Source organism: Manduca sexta, chromosome 21 (genome assembly GCF_014839805.1).
Source record: "Manduca sexta isolate Smith_Timp_Sample1 chromosome 21, JHU_Msex_v1.0, whole genome shotgun sequence".
In the NCBI taxonomy this organism is placed as follows: Eukaryota; Metazoa; Arthropoda; class Insecta; order Lepidoptera; family Sphingidae; genus Manduca; species Manduca sexta.
This window is the reverse complement of record NC_051135.1, coordinates 12,388,547-12,405,063: the sequence shown is the minus strand read 5'-3', so window position 1 is coordinate 12,405,063 and position 16,517 is coordinate 12,388,547. Positions and strand designations below refer to the sequence as shown.

The following is a 16,517-nucleotide window of genomic DNA, read 5'->3' as shown; positions in this document are numbered from 1 at the left end:
AGCGCCATTTTACCCTGCCTTCGGCTTGTTTCATTGATTTTCTGAAATGATTTTTTTTTACTACACGGTTTTTTTTATGGTTTTCTGATGTTTGTCATTAATATAGCATAATAATTAATGTTATGTTTTTGTTTTCAGTAAAAATGTTGGCCATATTTAAATTAAGCGATGTCTAAAATCTTTGTAATAATTTAGTATTCCTCAAATAAGGCATAGCCTATTATGAAACCTACCAAATATTATAGAATAAGTTTTAACAGTAGGTATGTTTTACTCTAGTTACCACTAAAATTAATGGATTGTTTGTTTATAGAAAATAAATAAATTTTATAACTATTTTTAATATTGATTTTTTAATCACCGTTCGTCAAATTCCCTTCATCGGAGGAAATACTTTTTTGGCAAGTTTTCTGTAGAACTTCAGATAGAATATTTCTTTCTGGGAATTAAAAGTCACCCTGACTGTCTCGTGACGTAGTTGTGATACAGTACGACTGCAGTGCCGAGGTCTCGGATTCGATCTCCTGGTCAGGATAATGGGTTTTTCTAATCAGTATTAGTTCGGAGGCTGAAATTCGTCTTCGGTATCAGATGGGTTCGCTCTCTATTACGTGTCGGGACGGAATACTGGCAATAACAATTGGTGCATTTGTAGCGTCTTTACTTACTCCTTCAGGTGTAAAAGTATGTGGGTGAAGTTAGACTTAAGTGTGGTTATTTCCAATTTATATTTTAATGTCAACATGATAAGGGAAGGTCAGTAATTTCCAGTGTTTAAGCTTCTCAACCCATAATTTTTATTATTATTTATAATCATAATATTTTTTTTAGACATCCAGTTCATTACGATCATCGGTAACAAGAAACTGTTAATGGTAGACGGATTTACCTTCACGCATTCAACGCCAAGGCATTACTACTGCTCCAAAAGGACCAAGGGGTGCAAGGCGCGTGTGTTCTTCGATCAACGCGAAACACAAATTGTATTTATAAACAATAACCACGATCATGAACCGCCGCGCTACAAACAGCTTCCGAACGGCATCTGGTTTAAGCTGACTTAAATTGTACCCTAACACCGAACTGATAACGTACATAACACTGTGGAAGTATAAGGGTACCGGATTCATTTTATTTCTTTACTACTTATTATCAAATATTTACGTTATATATTATAACACAGAAGGAATTATTAAAATGCGGTAAAAAATCAACAAGTTATAAGTCTTAGAATTTCGGTGGGAGGGGAATTTCTGTAACAAGAAACAGAAAAGAGGCGCAATACCCATATGTGACGTCATCGGGAATTACTGCGCGTGCGAAAAAAAGAGATGAAGCGATATCCCCACAACGCGCCCACTTCTGCACATTACAATATTAAATATATGAATTACTGGCTAATTTTTTAACCAATTTTAATTCAGTTTTCGCGGAAGAGCTTATTTTTCGTATTAATAACCGTTACATATAAAATATTGTACAAAATCAAGCATAGGACGGTCCCCTATAGTTCTACGAAAACATTTATATGTTTTGATAAAATCTCGTTATTTCGTGAAAAATATATATAAAGGTATTATAACTTTGTATTTATTTGTTTTTATACTGCTAGGATATTTTCATTGATACATTTATGCATTCTAAGGCTTAGAATAATGTGCAGCTATCTTAGTGCAACAAGATACCCCGGGGCCGTCCCGTATGCGCCGAAGAAGGCCACCGCGGGTTTTGGTTGGTATGCCGGTGTAGGGTATATAGGGGTTAGGGACTCGGTCCAATGCTCGCTCGGATGCAATACTCCCGAGTGTCGACATTGGGCCGTAAGACCGGTGAAACCAACATAACCATTCTACTCACCCTCCAAGTGGTGGTGGTAGCGATAATGCGTTTTTACTTAGTAGATATTGGAATCACGCTTTGCAAAATGGGTTGTGACCTGGTTGTACCCAGGTGGGGTAATACTCTTTTTTCCTATAGCAGAGAATAAATGATTGTTCCGGGAGCAGTAAACCTTAGTAGATTTTGGAATCACGCTTTGCAGCATAAATGGATTGTGACCTGAGCTTTGATACCCAGGTGGGGTAATACTCTTTTTTCTATAGCAGACAATTATTGTCCCGGGAGCAGTAACATATTATGGGCATTTCCGAACCGTAATTATTATGTCAGGTATAATAAATACACTTATATTGCTGGATACGGCGCGAATTGTGAGGGGATTCCCCACTTTGAATCGCAACAGCTGGTGGCTTGGGTCTTGAGCTTCGCTATTGGAGCGTGATTCATTTTTTATATGCATTGTTTCTTTTAAGGATATGTATAAATTGTAAATAAAAGTAACTTTAAAAAAAAAGACAAATACACTTACATGTATATAAAAATATCATAACACGTACATTTATATTTTTATATATATAAATGTCTAGATTAACATTACGCAGTCGAACCGTGCAAAGCATTGACATACATTTATTTTTCAGCGGACATCAAATTTATAAAAATTACTGGAAATAAGACGTTACTGATGTTAAACGAATACACATTTGCTAAAACTTCGCCGAGGCATTACCACTGCTCTAAGAGGATCAAGGGATGTAAAGCCAGAGTCTTCTTAAACAAGGACAACACAGACGCTGTCTTTATTGACGAAAATCATGACCACGACCCGCCATTATATAAACAACTTAAAACTGGAGTCTATATGAAGATCTCTGGATGAATCGAAATTCGTGTTACAAGATTTAAATTAATTTAGAAATTATAATTAACTAGCTGACCCGACAGACGTTGTCCTGTCTTAACTATGTATGCGCGCGCATTCTGTCGATCGCTGACAGTTATTTCAAACCACTGACAGTTATGTAAAATTAATATTGTCGTTAAGTTTTCTTAAATTTTCTAATTTTCCGCGCAATTTTATGATTTATTTCTATCATAAGAACCTTCTCCTGACAATAACAAACACAACAAAGAAAAAAATAGTGAAATCGGTCCAGCCGTTCACGCGTGATGGCGTGATCAAGGGAAGTAGGGATTCATTTTTATATACTTGTATATAGATTAATCACACACGTAGTTGGTGGAGACTGGGTAACGATAGCAAGCAAAAGGAAAGCATGGCAATCTCTGGAGGGGACCTTTACCTGAAAAGGGTTCTTGCACAACTCATTAAAAAATCAAAATATTAAAAAAAACACTAAATATTAATTTTATCTAATCTTGTTTTATAATTAGTTTTAGTTAATATAATTTAAATTTGTTGAATATATAATTTAATTGGCTAGAAATAAAAGGCTTATTATTAATTAATCAACAAAATAGGCTCGCTCACTATCACATCATGGGACGGAACACATTTATCGAGAAGTGGGTGCCTTGGTTGCGCCTCTGCATACCCCTTCGGGGATAAATGTGTGATGTTTTTGCAATTAATTATTCGAAATAGCTTACCTTTAGATTTTATTACAGTTAAAAAAGAAATTATCGTAATACTAATATCTCGCTGTTATTAATGTGTTGACATTTATAACTTAGAATTTTAACACCGTGCTACATCAGCCTTACAATCAAATCAAACTGACAACTTTATGTCATTCAAAACTGATTTGTTCATGCGGGACAGATAAAAAAAATACTAATATAAATTAAGTAAGAGATTTTTTAAAAAATTATCATTAATTGTTTATGGATTAATAAACTGATTAATGTCATTATGAGTCTTTATATTTTTTAGCACTAATTAAACAGAGCATCATTGATTACGTAGATACAAAACTATTTTTTTTTGCCTTACAGATATACAATTCATAAACATAAACGGGAACAAAAGGCTTTTGATGGTCGATGGATACACTTTCGCTCGGACTACGCCAAGGCATTTTTACTGCTCAAAGAAAAGCAAGGGGTGCAAGGCTAGAATCTTCTTGAACTTCGACGAGACAGAAACTGTTTTCATTGACAACAACCATGATCACTCGCCACCGGTATACAAAAAATTGTCGTGTGGTACTTATCTAAAGATTTGTGGGTAACCTTGTATGTATGTTTAGATCAGTTGAAATGTTTAAAGGTATACGCGATCAGTTAAAACTGTCAGTAAAACTGATCGCCTTGCGTCTAATTGTGTAGTTTGATTCTTTAATAAAGTCATTTTATAACAAATTCGTTTCATCAGTGCCTCGAAAATTACGCCATGTTTGGAAATAAAATTATGAACATTTGTAAATAAAATAATTTAAAGTACATTTTTTTTTTATTTACAGAAAATGTTAAATATATAACGCTTGCGAACGGCAGAGTTCTGCTTATGCTGGACGGTTATACTTTCTGGAAGAGCACGAAATTGAACTGGTACTGTTCGAAGAAGCAGTCAAAGAACTGTAAAGCGAAGGCTCAGGTGGACAACGACTTGCTGCTGTACTGGGTCAATGAGCATAACCACGAGCGACCCACGTATAAGAAGCATAGTGATGGTTTTTACATAAAGGTAGCTTAAGGTGGAGAAACCAACAGCTCGGAGTAGTAAGATGTTATGTTCCTGCGGCGGTAGGCAAGATGCTTTTATACGCACACCCACACACATTGCATGCACGTATTTCCAATTATATAAGCGTCGTTTCATTCTTCAGATATAATTTATTTACCAAGTAGTCCCTTCATTCTACAGGCAACATCGCACGATTTTTTAGAGATTTTTTTTTTTTTTTTTTTTTTTGTTTACCCACACTACGTTTCTTCCGTCCTGTCGTTTCGGGATGGCTCATTGAACCTCATGATGGCTTCGCTCGCCGAAAACACCATCAAACAGTATAATGTCACATTAAAACTATGGTGGCAGTTTTGTTCTTCACGAAATATCGACATATTTAGTGCATCAAAAACATCGGTTCTCTCCTTTCTAACAGAACAATTTAATAAGGGTTGCCGTTATGGCTCCCTCAACAGTCACCGCTCCGCTTTGTCTTTGATTCTAAACTTTAATGTAGGTACAGATGATTGTGTAAAACGATTATTGAAAGGAGTGTATAAACTGAGACCTAATAAACCAAAGTATTCCTTTACTTGGAATCCACAATTGGTGCTTAATCACGTGGCCAATTGGTACCCCAACCGGGAATTAAATTTAGAAAAAATTACCAAAAAATTAGTAATATTATTAGCACTCTGTACAGCCCACAGGGTACAAACGTTTTCATTAATTAAATTAGAAAATATTTCATTTGATTCGAGTGGGGTTAAGATAGCCATAACAGACATTATTAAGACTTCTGCTGCCGGACGAGATCAGCCAATACTGTTTTTACCATTTTTCAGGGATAATTTAAATATTTGCCCTGCTTCAGTTCTCAAAGACTATATTTTTGTCACAAAAAATATGAGAACAACGAATGCAGGAAATCTATTATTAACTTATAAGAAACCCCACAAAATTGCCACATCTCAATCTATCAGCAGATGGATTAAGCAGGTATTGTCAGAAAGCGGCGTAGACGTGAACACGTTCACCGCGCATAGCACGCGACACGCTGCTACGTCAGCCGCCCGCGGCAGCGGCCTGAGTGTGGACATTATTAGAAAAACAGCTGGTTGGACTGAAACATCCTCAACTTTTGCTCGTTTTTATGATCGCCCTATTATTAACAATAATGATTTTCCAAACGCAGTGTTGTTGAACTGATTGTATTAAAAATTTATTGTTAATTATTACATTAAGAAATCGGTTGTGATTACATGATGTACCTGAACAAAACTTGTTTCTCTGAAAATCTACTTGGTAAATAAATTATATCTGAAGAATGAAACGACGCTTATATAATAGATGATCAAACGAACTTACCTGTACGTGAAGTTCGATCACTATTATATGAGTCGTTTCATTCGAAGATATAAGAACCCTCACCACCCATTACAAAAACAAAGAGTGGGATAAAGTGTGTTTTTGACCCCGGAAGTTTTGTTCATAATAAAAAAAAAAAAAAAAAAAACTCTAAACGAAATGAGCCATCCCGAAACGACAGGACGGAAGAAACGTAGTGTGGGTAAAAAAAAAAAAAAAATTCTAAAAAATCGTGCGATGTTGCCTGTAGAATGAAGGGACTACTTGGTAAATAAATTATATCTTCGAATGAAACGACTCATATAATAGTGATCGAACTTCACGTACAGGTAAGTTCGTTTGATCATCTATTATATATTTTTACGGGGTCATTTTGACATTGCGTTATCAAATGAAACCACATATACTTCACCTTTGCTGACATTGTACCAAAAATCATCCATTAATAACTATTATTTTCACCAAAAATCCTGGTTTTAGATTTCTGATTTTTTTATCATTTTGTAGTTTAATGCGAATATGGCGTGTGCGTGGGATTATTTCTGATCGAAAGTATGATGTCGCTGCGACGAATTATCTTAGAGTAGTAGTAGTGGCATTAGGGCGTGTAAAATTAAAATTACTTTTTATTAATCATTATTTGTTCGAAACTTACACTTTTTTATTTTACATCTATCGCTCAAGTAACTTATTGTACAGTGTTATTTTCAAGTAGATAAGTATGTGGTTTCATTTAGTAACGCAATGTCAAAATGACCCTGTATAAATTTATTTTTTATCATTAATAATAACTAAGATGTGAACCGGATTCTGTTGCCTAATGAAAATGTATGTACATATTATTAATTCTTATTTGGTCTACTGCGATACGGGCCTGGAGCCTAGCTCAGTGGCCGCCGTGAACTGATGTAATAATTATATTGTTGTATCTATGAATAAATAAATAATAAAAAAGATATATTTCAATGAGATAAGAAATCTTTTGCGGTCGTCAGCCTCCCCAAATTGCTCCGACTGTGGAGTTAAAGAAGACGTCCATCATGTTTTATCGAAGTATGTGCGGTGTGGACCTCGTACTTTTAATGTGGGCATTATAGATGAGTTTTTTTTATCAGTTTCTGCGTCGGAAAGGGCTCGGGCTTTACTAAAAAATATTTTGAAAACGTTAAAAGTGAGTGAATACCGGATAATGTTGATTGTACGTAGCGACATGGTTGTTTATTTACGACCAAGCTCTTTAAATGAAGATTAAATAACAGTCTGTTGCTAGGATGTGTCATTTCCATACATAATATTACTGCTAAAGTTTGTAGAAGGCATTTTGGCTTCAGGCCCAAGTGTATACACGTTTTTGCCTTTGTTAAAATGAAAATAATAGGGTACCGGACAGGTATTACCAAAAAATCTGAAATTCAGTTTAAAGTAAAATTTGTAATATTAAAAATATTATCTCATATTTGTTTTTGTAAAAGAGTTGTGATTTGTATTTTTAAATCAATAAATAAAATACAATAATTATAATATTTTTAGTCTATTCTTTACGGTAAATGAAACACCAATCACGGCGCATGACGTCACACGTGGGTAAAATGTAAACAAAGAGACGTCATCTGGATGTCATACCGCGTTGTGTTATTTTCTCAGGTTATTTTAATGCTTTAAATGTGTTTTTTGACACAGAACTGCTCTAATAATTAATATTAATTTATACGGGACGTTGTTACTATCTTCCAGCTTAACGTTTACAGATTGTTTAATCGTTAATCATAATGGACCGCAAAAATATCGTTGGTGCGTCGTACCTGAATGTAATAATACTTCTATATCTTTACCAAACAAATTATTTATTGATGTACCACGAAAAACAGATATACGAATAAAGTGGTTGCAGTTAGCAAGACGAACCTACGACGGAATGTCTGCAGACTCACCGATTTAGTTCTGTGAGGATCACTTTGATGTAAGTAAATAATAAATAGTGTTTCGGTAAATAAATCGATGAATATTTCAATTAATGAAATCATTTGTACACCCAGGGAGGTTATGGTTATGAGATGTTTTTATTTATGTTTTCGCTGCCACATGATATGGAATAGAATATTTATTTATATAGAATTCTGGTTGTTACACAGTAACCTGAGATTGCCTGAGATTAACACGGTCTATGCAGTGTTGCCAGATCATAATTTCTCTTTACCCCAGGATTATTTGGAATTTAAAATTTTACCCTTAAACCAATCATAAATAATTCGGTACTTTTTTTTTCTATATCCTTATCTATGCAGACGCCACGTCTTTCTTCACTTCCACTTCAATAATTATTAATTTAATTATCTCATTTTATTAGGAACAACTAGCTGTACACGAAAATTGTGTTGAATAAAAAATTATAATTGTTTCATGGCCTACAATGTTTGTATGAAACATCTTTCTCTAAGCTCAATATTTATTACAATACCGTGAAACAATAGCTTTAATACCTTAACTCGTAGAATTACCCCAAAATTACCAAAAAAAATACCCTGCTGATTCTGTTTTACCCTAAATCTAGGGTAAATAACCCTAATCTGGCATTATTGAATCACTGTTCAAATGACAAGACTTGTTAAGTTGCTTTATCCACGTATGACGTCACACGAGACGAAATGACATAATGTAGCGTTTGCGCGGGAATTATAGCTATTTAACATTTAGGCATGGTTTTATGTACTTTTAAAGCTTTATTTGTGCAAAATACTATTTTTCTTGGCTATTTATATCCACAATGATCAATTTAAAACACTTTCTGAAAATTTGTCCGGTCCCCTATTATGGCTACCTTTGGTACTAGGTAAGCACAGTTTTGGCATTATTTGTCGATGCCATTCCTGAACTAAAGTACAGATATGTAAATCAATAAATTTAAATACATACAAAATGCATAATAAATACTGTATAATTATTGTTTATGTATAAAGTATCAAGTACATTTCCTATTTTATTGTTACAACTGTCAAATAGTTTCATATTATCTGTATACAATATTCTGAATTCTGAAATAGCACAAAAGTTGGATACAGCATAGTTGATTATTTGTTGCAAGTTTAACTTTGAGATTTTTGTATTTGTTAATAATATTATATTATAATGTTTTGTGTAAATAAATTTATTTTAAGATTTTTTTTTATTCCGTCACAATTTCATAGTTTATGAAAACATCGCATTAAGTTTTAATAACTTTTTAACCCAGAATAGAGTATTAATACAATATATCTTCCACAGCGAAAGCATCCTACATCACCCTACCCAATGGAAGGGTTCTGGTGATGCTAAACGGCTACACTTTCGCCCAAGCAAACAAAACAATCTGGTATTGTTCGAGGAAGCAAAGCACGAAATGTAAAGCAAAAGTCGTAGTGTACAATGATAGTATTCTAAACTTCGATAACGAACATAATCACGCTCCGCCAGTGTTCACTAGAAGTAAGGCAGGGTTTTATATTAAAGTGGCACCGTAGATTTATCATTGTAAATTGAATTATAGTATTATATAAGTTTAGAATGTACTCATTACTTTAATTAATGCTGTGTAGTCCTTTAAGTTGGTTGTGCATCGAATATGACAATCGTTATATTACTCCTGTGTAAGCTTAATGTATAATTTGCTGGAGAATATAAAATAAATAAATAAATATGAGTATTAAATTTGGGCTTTATGTCAGGATTGTACAGTACAATTTTCAGCGGCATAGTAGATTGACTATGCTGTGGACGAGTTGAACCGATTTGGTGTCAGAAGGCTTCTTATTAACCTGAGTCGTCTATATAGAAAAGAATTCGAATTTTATAACTTGATCAGGAAAACAAAATGCTACCTTTATGTCACCAATTTTACTTTTACGGTTTAAAGTTAACGTTTTCATTAAAAGAACTTAGTTCAAAATTTTACCACAACGGGGTGAGGTGTTATATTTTCCCGGTCAGGCTATATATACATGATATACTATTATAAAGTCTGCATCACTATGGTCATACGAATAGATTCCAGAGTCATAGCTGGAGGCTATATTCATTTATCATTTGATTTTAATTATTACAACTTGATTTATGTATTTAGATACTAGTATTATAAATGTATTATTATATAATATAAAATACAATCTTGGGAATATAATGTCGATAGCTTCTAAGAAAACTATCGTATCTAAAACAATAGGGAAAAAAAGGTAATAAATGAACATTTTTTTTTAATGAGTTTGATAATACTTAAGTGGCGAAATGTGAAATTTTTCAAACGGGAACCCGACAACATATAGATACTAATATTCATAAATGCAGTCTGCAAATCGTTCTATATCTGATACCTCGGCGACGTGCTTAGGCACGAACGATATATGCCGCTACAATTAATAATGATGGGCAAAGTGGAGAGGAAGACACGCTGGGCGAAGGAAAAAATAGTGACTGAGAAACATCCGAATAGACGATGTGAGTTTTGTTTCTATTTTTGGGTTTAAATTGAGTTTGTAACCTAGTAATTTTCGTAAAACCATTAGCCTAGTTAGCATTTGCTACAAAAACTTGACTGTATAAATCACTTATATAGATTGCGGACCAGGAAGTTTGATTATCAGGTTAAGTAATAAATTGTATAATTTTTGAGAAACAACCAGGAGTGGACCGGCATCACCTCCGTTGAACACCTGTTCCGCTTAGCCAATGATAAAGATAAATACAAGAAGCTGATGGCTAACCTTCAACAATGAAGAGGCACTTGAAGAAAAAGAAATCGTTCTAACGATAATAAGATTCTATATAAAGGGAAGCTAGGAGGAATCTGGTTATAAGGAACCTTTCGCCAGTGGTACCTACTTAGAAAATGAAAGCTAAAAGTTAAAATCGATATTTTTTCAGATACGACAATTTTCTTAGGAGTCATCGATTTAAAGCAGTAGAATTACGCTAAGCTTGTATAATTATAGTAACGTACATGGAAAGACAAGAGATATCTCGTAAGAGTTGTGAAAATAAAGTATGAAGTTAATTAACCGACTTCAAATAAAGGAGAAGGTTATCGATTCAACGTGTATTATTTTACTAACTCGGATATGAAAAGTTTCCGTCACACTGTTATTCAAATTTAATAAAGTTCGGATTTAGACCAAGCTGCTGGATCGGTGTAGAAACTGTTAAGTAATAAACTTGGTGAATAACCTACCATCACTAGTGGTTTCTTACGTGTCCGCAACTTTCAATGCAATGTAGGTAATTGATCGACCAGGCATCCTAACAGAACCCATAGCTCTAACGGGTCGAAGAAATCCATCGCGGGATTTTGGTTGGTAAACTCGTGTGGGGCATATATTTGTTAGCGACTCGCTCCAAAGATCGTCAGATGTTTACCATCTATCGAAATATTGGCTCGTAATACAATGACCACAATATAACCCAGTTGCCATCAGGGTGCTTATTCTTTTTGCCTCACGTTAATTTGATAGTCCGATACAAGCACGCAACGCATCGTGTCGCATTTAAGATAATATAAATTGGCATACAGAATATCATTCTACGGTAATTTCATGATCAACACGACTGCGTTACGAATTTACATTGTTATATCGAATAAGGCTGACGGAGTCGGGATTCGACTCGAGTTTTACGCAGTGTACCTCATCAGTGTATATTATATTTGCATGCATTCTACCTTTCTTATTAAAAAAAAAAAAAAAAACTTTTAAAATCATATTGAAATAAGAATTATATATTTATTTGCAGAAACGGCCAAGTACATCACATTGATAAGCGGTTTAAGACTACTGATGGTGAACCGATACACATATAGGAAAGCTACAAAGAAAATGTGGTATTGTTCGCGTAAACAAATCATGAAATGTAATGCGAAAGTAGAATTGGATGGTGACGTCATTGTGCATTGCAAAGAAGATCATAATCATCCTCCGCCTGCTTATACTATAAGTAAGGAGGGTTATTACATCAAAGTAGATTGAAGTATTAGATATAAGTGTTTGAAGTGGTTTATCGTATCCCTGTATAATTTGATTTACTTTAAAAACTTATTAATAAATTAAAATTTCAAATGAAAATCTTTTTTTATTTTAAAATATAATTTGGTTTAAGTTTTTTTTTATTTAAGGCGCCGTGTTGCAAAACCAAATTGTTATCAAAGATTTTCGATATAATGGCCAATAATTTACTTAGAATTTTATTATGGTGTCTTGCGAATGCCAAGTTTCAGAAAAACTCTTAGGATAATGATAAGAAAAATGACGTAATTTTATTCCCATTTTATCTTACAGCATCAGCTAAATATATCACTCTGATCAACGGTACTGTTCTATTGATGCTAGACGGTTATACATTCTGGCCAGTGAACAAAAAGTACTGGTATTGTTCTAAGAAAGGAGGCTCCAAGTGCAAAGCGAGGGTGCACATGGATGATGACGTCATAGTTTACCACAACAGCGAACATAACCACGGTCGTGCAAAGTATATTAAAAATAAAGATGGGTTTTATATCAAAGTGAGTTACAAAAATAATTGAATTAAATGAATATATCGGAGATATAAGGCTGTTTTTTGTCTAGACTCGAGACATTCAGTAGTAATTATTTCTTTAATTTTGTATCGTCTAATTTTGAAAACATTGTTATTGTTAATACGTTAAGCACTCTGTAATGACCAGTTACGTCATTGACAGTTACGGCTAAAATAGCGTCCTGGAGTAAAAATATACAAAAGACCGCTTATTTCTCAATTTTGGCTAAATGTTTACCGTAAGTATACGATAAAATTACGATAAATATTACGATGTTTATGTTACGTCAATCCTTATTGATTTAACTTTAACTGTTAATAAATATTCTTACAGTCTAATGAATAGTTATTTACGCAACGTCAAATACAACACACCCACCAGGTTACATGCTTTGCAATAACAAATCAAACTATAATGTAACATATTATTGCAGAAAAAGCAAAATATATAACCTTGACAAATGGCAGTGTTCTTTTAATGTTAGACGGTTATACTTTCGCGCCGGTCAACAAGAGACACTGGTACTGTTCCAGAAAAAGAACTATGAAGTGCAAAGCGCGAGCGCACCTGGACAATGACGTCATCGTGTTCTGCGAGACACAGCACACTCATGCTCGGCCGGTTTACGTTAAAAGTAAAGAGGGATATTACATGAAGGTTAAATAATAACTTAGGTTGTAAAATATGGATGTTAACTAAGATGTTTTCATTACATAAATACATTGTCCGAGCTCAATACCGGCAAGACGAAAGCAGGGTAATTGAGCGACTGTCGCGGCTAGTCGGGTACTAACTTTTGTATTTTTATAAATAAAATGTCTTCCTGTGTTTAAGACGATGTACAAATTATACTCCAACTGTTAATGACAAAAATGTTTCATTTCATACGTTAGTAATAAGTATACGTTATGTAACTTATTTTTTAAACAAATAAATGCATTTTATTCGGCTGTCATGGCGACGAGGCGGTCGGCGCTCAGGCCGTATCAAAGCGAGCTGCTAGAGCTGTACAGGTACATACATATGTGTCTATAGTAAATAGTGCGCTGTTGTGCAATTTTGTAACTATATGACACGACTATTTGCAAAACGTCATTAAAAATGCAGACTAAACAAAGAAAACATGAAATGTCGAACTTAACTGCATACTCTAATTATTAAGTAATTATTCTATGCATCTATGTAATAAAAACATCTTAGTACATTTTAATATAAATATACGATTTAGAATAAAGATGATAAAAGTAAATTACAGCTGTTTTTAGTACTACAAAAGCTAGTCATTAATTCAAAGATTTTATTTAAGTTTTTCTAAATTCTATTAAAAAATTGGATAATAGATGAAGAATGAAACATCACAACAATAAATGTTAACTTCTTACAGAAAAAGCAGAATTCATTACTCTCCTTAACGGAAGCGTTCTTTTGATGCTAAAGGGATACACATATTTTTCTTCAACAAACAGAAAACACTGGTATTGTTCGAGGAAAAAGTCTACGAAGTGCAAAGCGAAGGTGCAAATGGAGGATGACCTCATAACGTACTACGACAACGAACATAACCACGCTCCGCCTGTGTACATCAGGAGTAAGGAAGGGTTTTATATGAAAGTAAAGTAGATTAAACAATTGAGGATGATTTTATGTAAAATTACATATCCTTAAACTAGTTTTATAGACTATGATTAAAGATATTGAATACTCGATTGTTGTTCTGAATCATTCTTTATGTCTTATGCTACCCTGGTCTTTGCCATGCTTCTCACTTAGACTATTGCCTCTAAATATTTTGTGATATATAATCATGAATGACTTATCAGGTTTTTTTTTGCAGAAAAAGCAAAATTCATAACTCTGGTCAACGGTTGTGTTCTCCTGATGTTCAAGGGTTACACGTTTGGTTCAACAAACAAGAAACATTGGTATTGTTCGAGAAAATCTTCGAAGTGCAAAGCCAAGGTCCACCTGGACAATGGCGTCATCGTGCTCTACGACAACGAACACAATCATACGCCGCCTGTGTACGTTCAGACCAAGGATGGGTTCTATGTGAGATTTTAGATAACATATTAAACAAAATTAATATATCTAAGTAAATAAATAAGATTTATAAGCAATTATTACTATTAGTTTTATTGATCGTTCGTATGAAATGCTTTTTCGGTTCAGTTAATACATAATTACTGGCATCCATGTTTTAACACACCACAATAAAAAAACAATTGTTTTTATTAATAAAGTACCGATCTAAATTCTTATTAGGTCAAAGTATTTTTTTTTCGCGGGGAAAAAACGGGTTGTCGCCACCACCACTGGGGGATCAGTGAAACGGTCACGCTTATGGACAATGTTCCCGCGCATCTTTACTTGATGGCTCGGTTGGGGCACGAACGCTACGCGGGTGCATTTTTCAGGATCTTTTATTCCACTCTTTACATATCTTGCCGTAAGGTTAATTTTGTTGAATCAGGATGTGAAACGCAGCTCCCGCGGGATGCGTAGTCAAAGCACGTGCGGCTCAGAAGGCCCTCCAGCTGATTTCCACGCATGCCACTCGAGAGCCTTTCGTAAACACATTCGTGGCGCATTCGTCACTTTTGGATGGACGCTCACAAACTATCCTCTATCTATCTTTTTCCTGCCTGGTTATCTTGGAATATTATTAGAATCTGCCGTCTAACTCCTATGGCTCCATTTCGCTTGGTCTTGCACGTCCTCCTCAGTGAAACTATTGATTCAAGTAATAAATTCTAATAGAAAATCAAAGATAGACTTGACACTTGTTTTCTTACAGAAACAGTGAAATTCATCACTTTGGTCAAAGGAGGTGTTCTTCTGATGCTCGATGGTTATACATTTGCTCCCGCAAACAAAAAACATTGGTATTGTTCCAAAAAACAAAGTGCGAAGTGCAAAGCGAAGGTACACCTAGACGATGACGTCATAGTGTTCTGCGACAACGAACATAACCATTCTCCGCCTGTATATCTGCGAACCAAGGATGGGCTTTATATGAAAGTTCAGTAGATCAACCAATTGAATTTGATGTTTTGAAGTAAGAATTATATGTACTATGAAATATGGTTTATAGACTGATATAATTAAAGACATAATTCAGTATTCAATTTTTGTTCTATATTGTTTTCTTCCTGTTACATTATCTAGATTTAGTGGTGGACTCGGCTTATAGCTCCACTTCGCCCGGTCTAGCATTTGCTTCTCAGACAAACCTTTTGCCTACTACCTATTGCCTTTAAAGAATTAATTCTCACAAAATATTCAAAAATAAATTATGTTCTTTTGCTTACAGAAAAGGCGAAATTTATCACTTTGGCCAAGGGCGGTGTTCTTCTGATGGTAGATGGTTATACTTTTTTTTCAACAAAGAAAAGGCACTGGTATTGTTCGAGGACGCAAGCTACGAAGTGCAAAGCCAGGGTGCACATAGATAATGACGTCATAGTGTTCTGCGACAACAAACATAATCATCCTCCGCCCGTGTACGTTCGGACCAAGGATGGGTTTTATATTAAAGTATAGTAGACCAACAAGTTTCAGATAATGATTGTATTTAAATATTATAATATATTAAACAAAGTATATAAATATAAATAAGTTTTATTGGAGGTCCGTTTTGAATATATAGGATTGATTATATATCATAGAGCTGCAGTGGTCTAAACTCCAGTGTAATGATGATGCCTGCTGACTATATCTAAACTATCTTATTAAAACAAAACTGTAATTTTTCATTAAGAATAAAGTATACACTCGCACGATTGGATCTCTTTGTTATTTTCTGAGTGCTCTTTATACATCTTGTCATAAGGTTGCGTAAGAGGTATCACGACTGACGGTACACAAGGTCTTCTCGCGTGCAGTGCGTAGCCAGACCATGTGCGGCTTGTGAGAGGCGCGCGAACAGATTTCCACGCAAAAACATTCGTGTTGGCGGTGTGTTCGTCAGATTGGAATGCATCTCTACAACTGCGTACAACAATGTCAAAATAATCTTCTGACTGATGTATCTCGATCTAGTGACAGGGTTCATCTTTTAACTCTTATAGACTTCGCTCGGTTTGCGCTTTCTCTTCAATGAGTGTATTAACTGAAGTAATAAACTCTTGTAAAATACAAACGAAACTT

The 16,517-nt window shown here is 34.4% G+C and overlaps 1 long non-coding RNA gene across 1 annotated transcript; it reads left to right on the top strand.

Moving 5' to 3' along the window:
* The first annotated feature begins 6,046 nt into the window (after nucleotides 1-6,046).
* LOC119190043 lies at nucleotides 6,047-14,075 on the top strand. The gene is made up of 2 exons (XR_005112746.1): nucleotides 6,047-6,165; nucleotides 9,098-14,075. It is a non-coding gene; the product is annotated as an uncharacterized LOC119190043 (long non-coding RNA).
* Nucleotides 14,076-16,517: the final 2,442 nt, after the last annotated feature.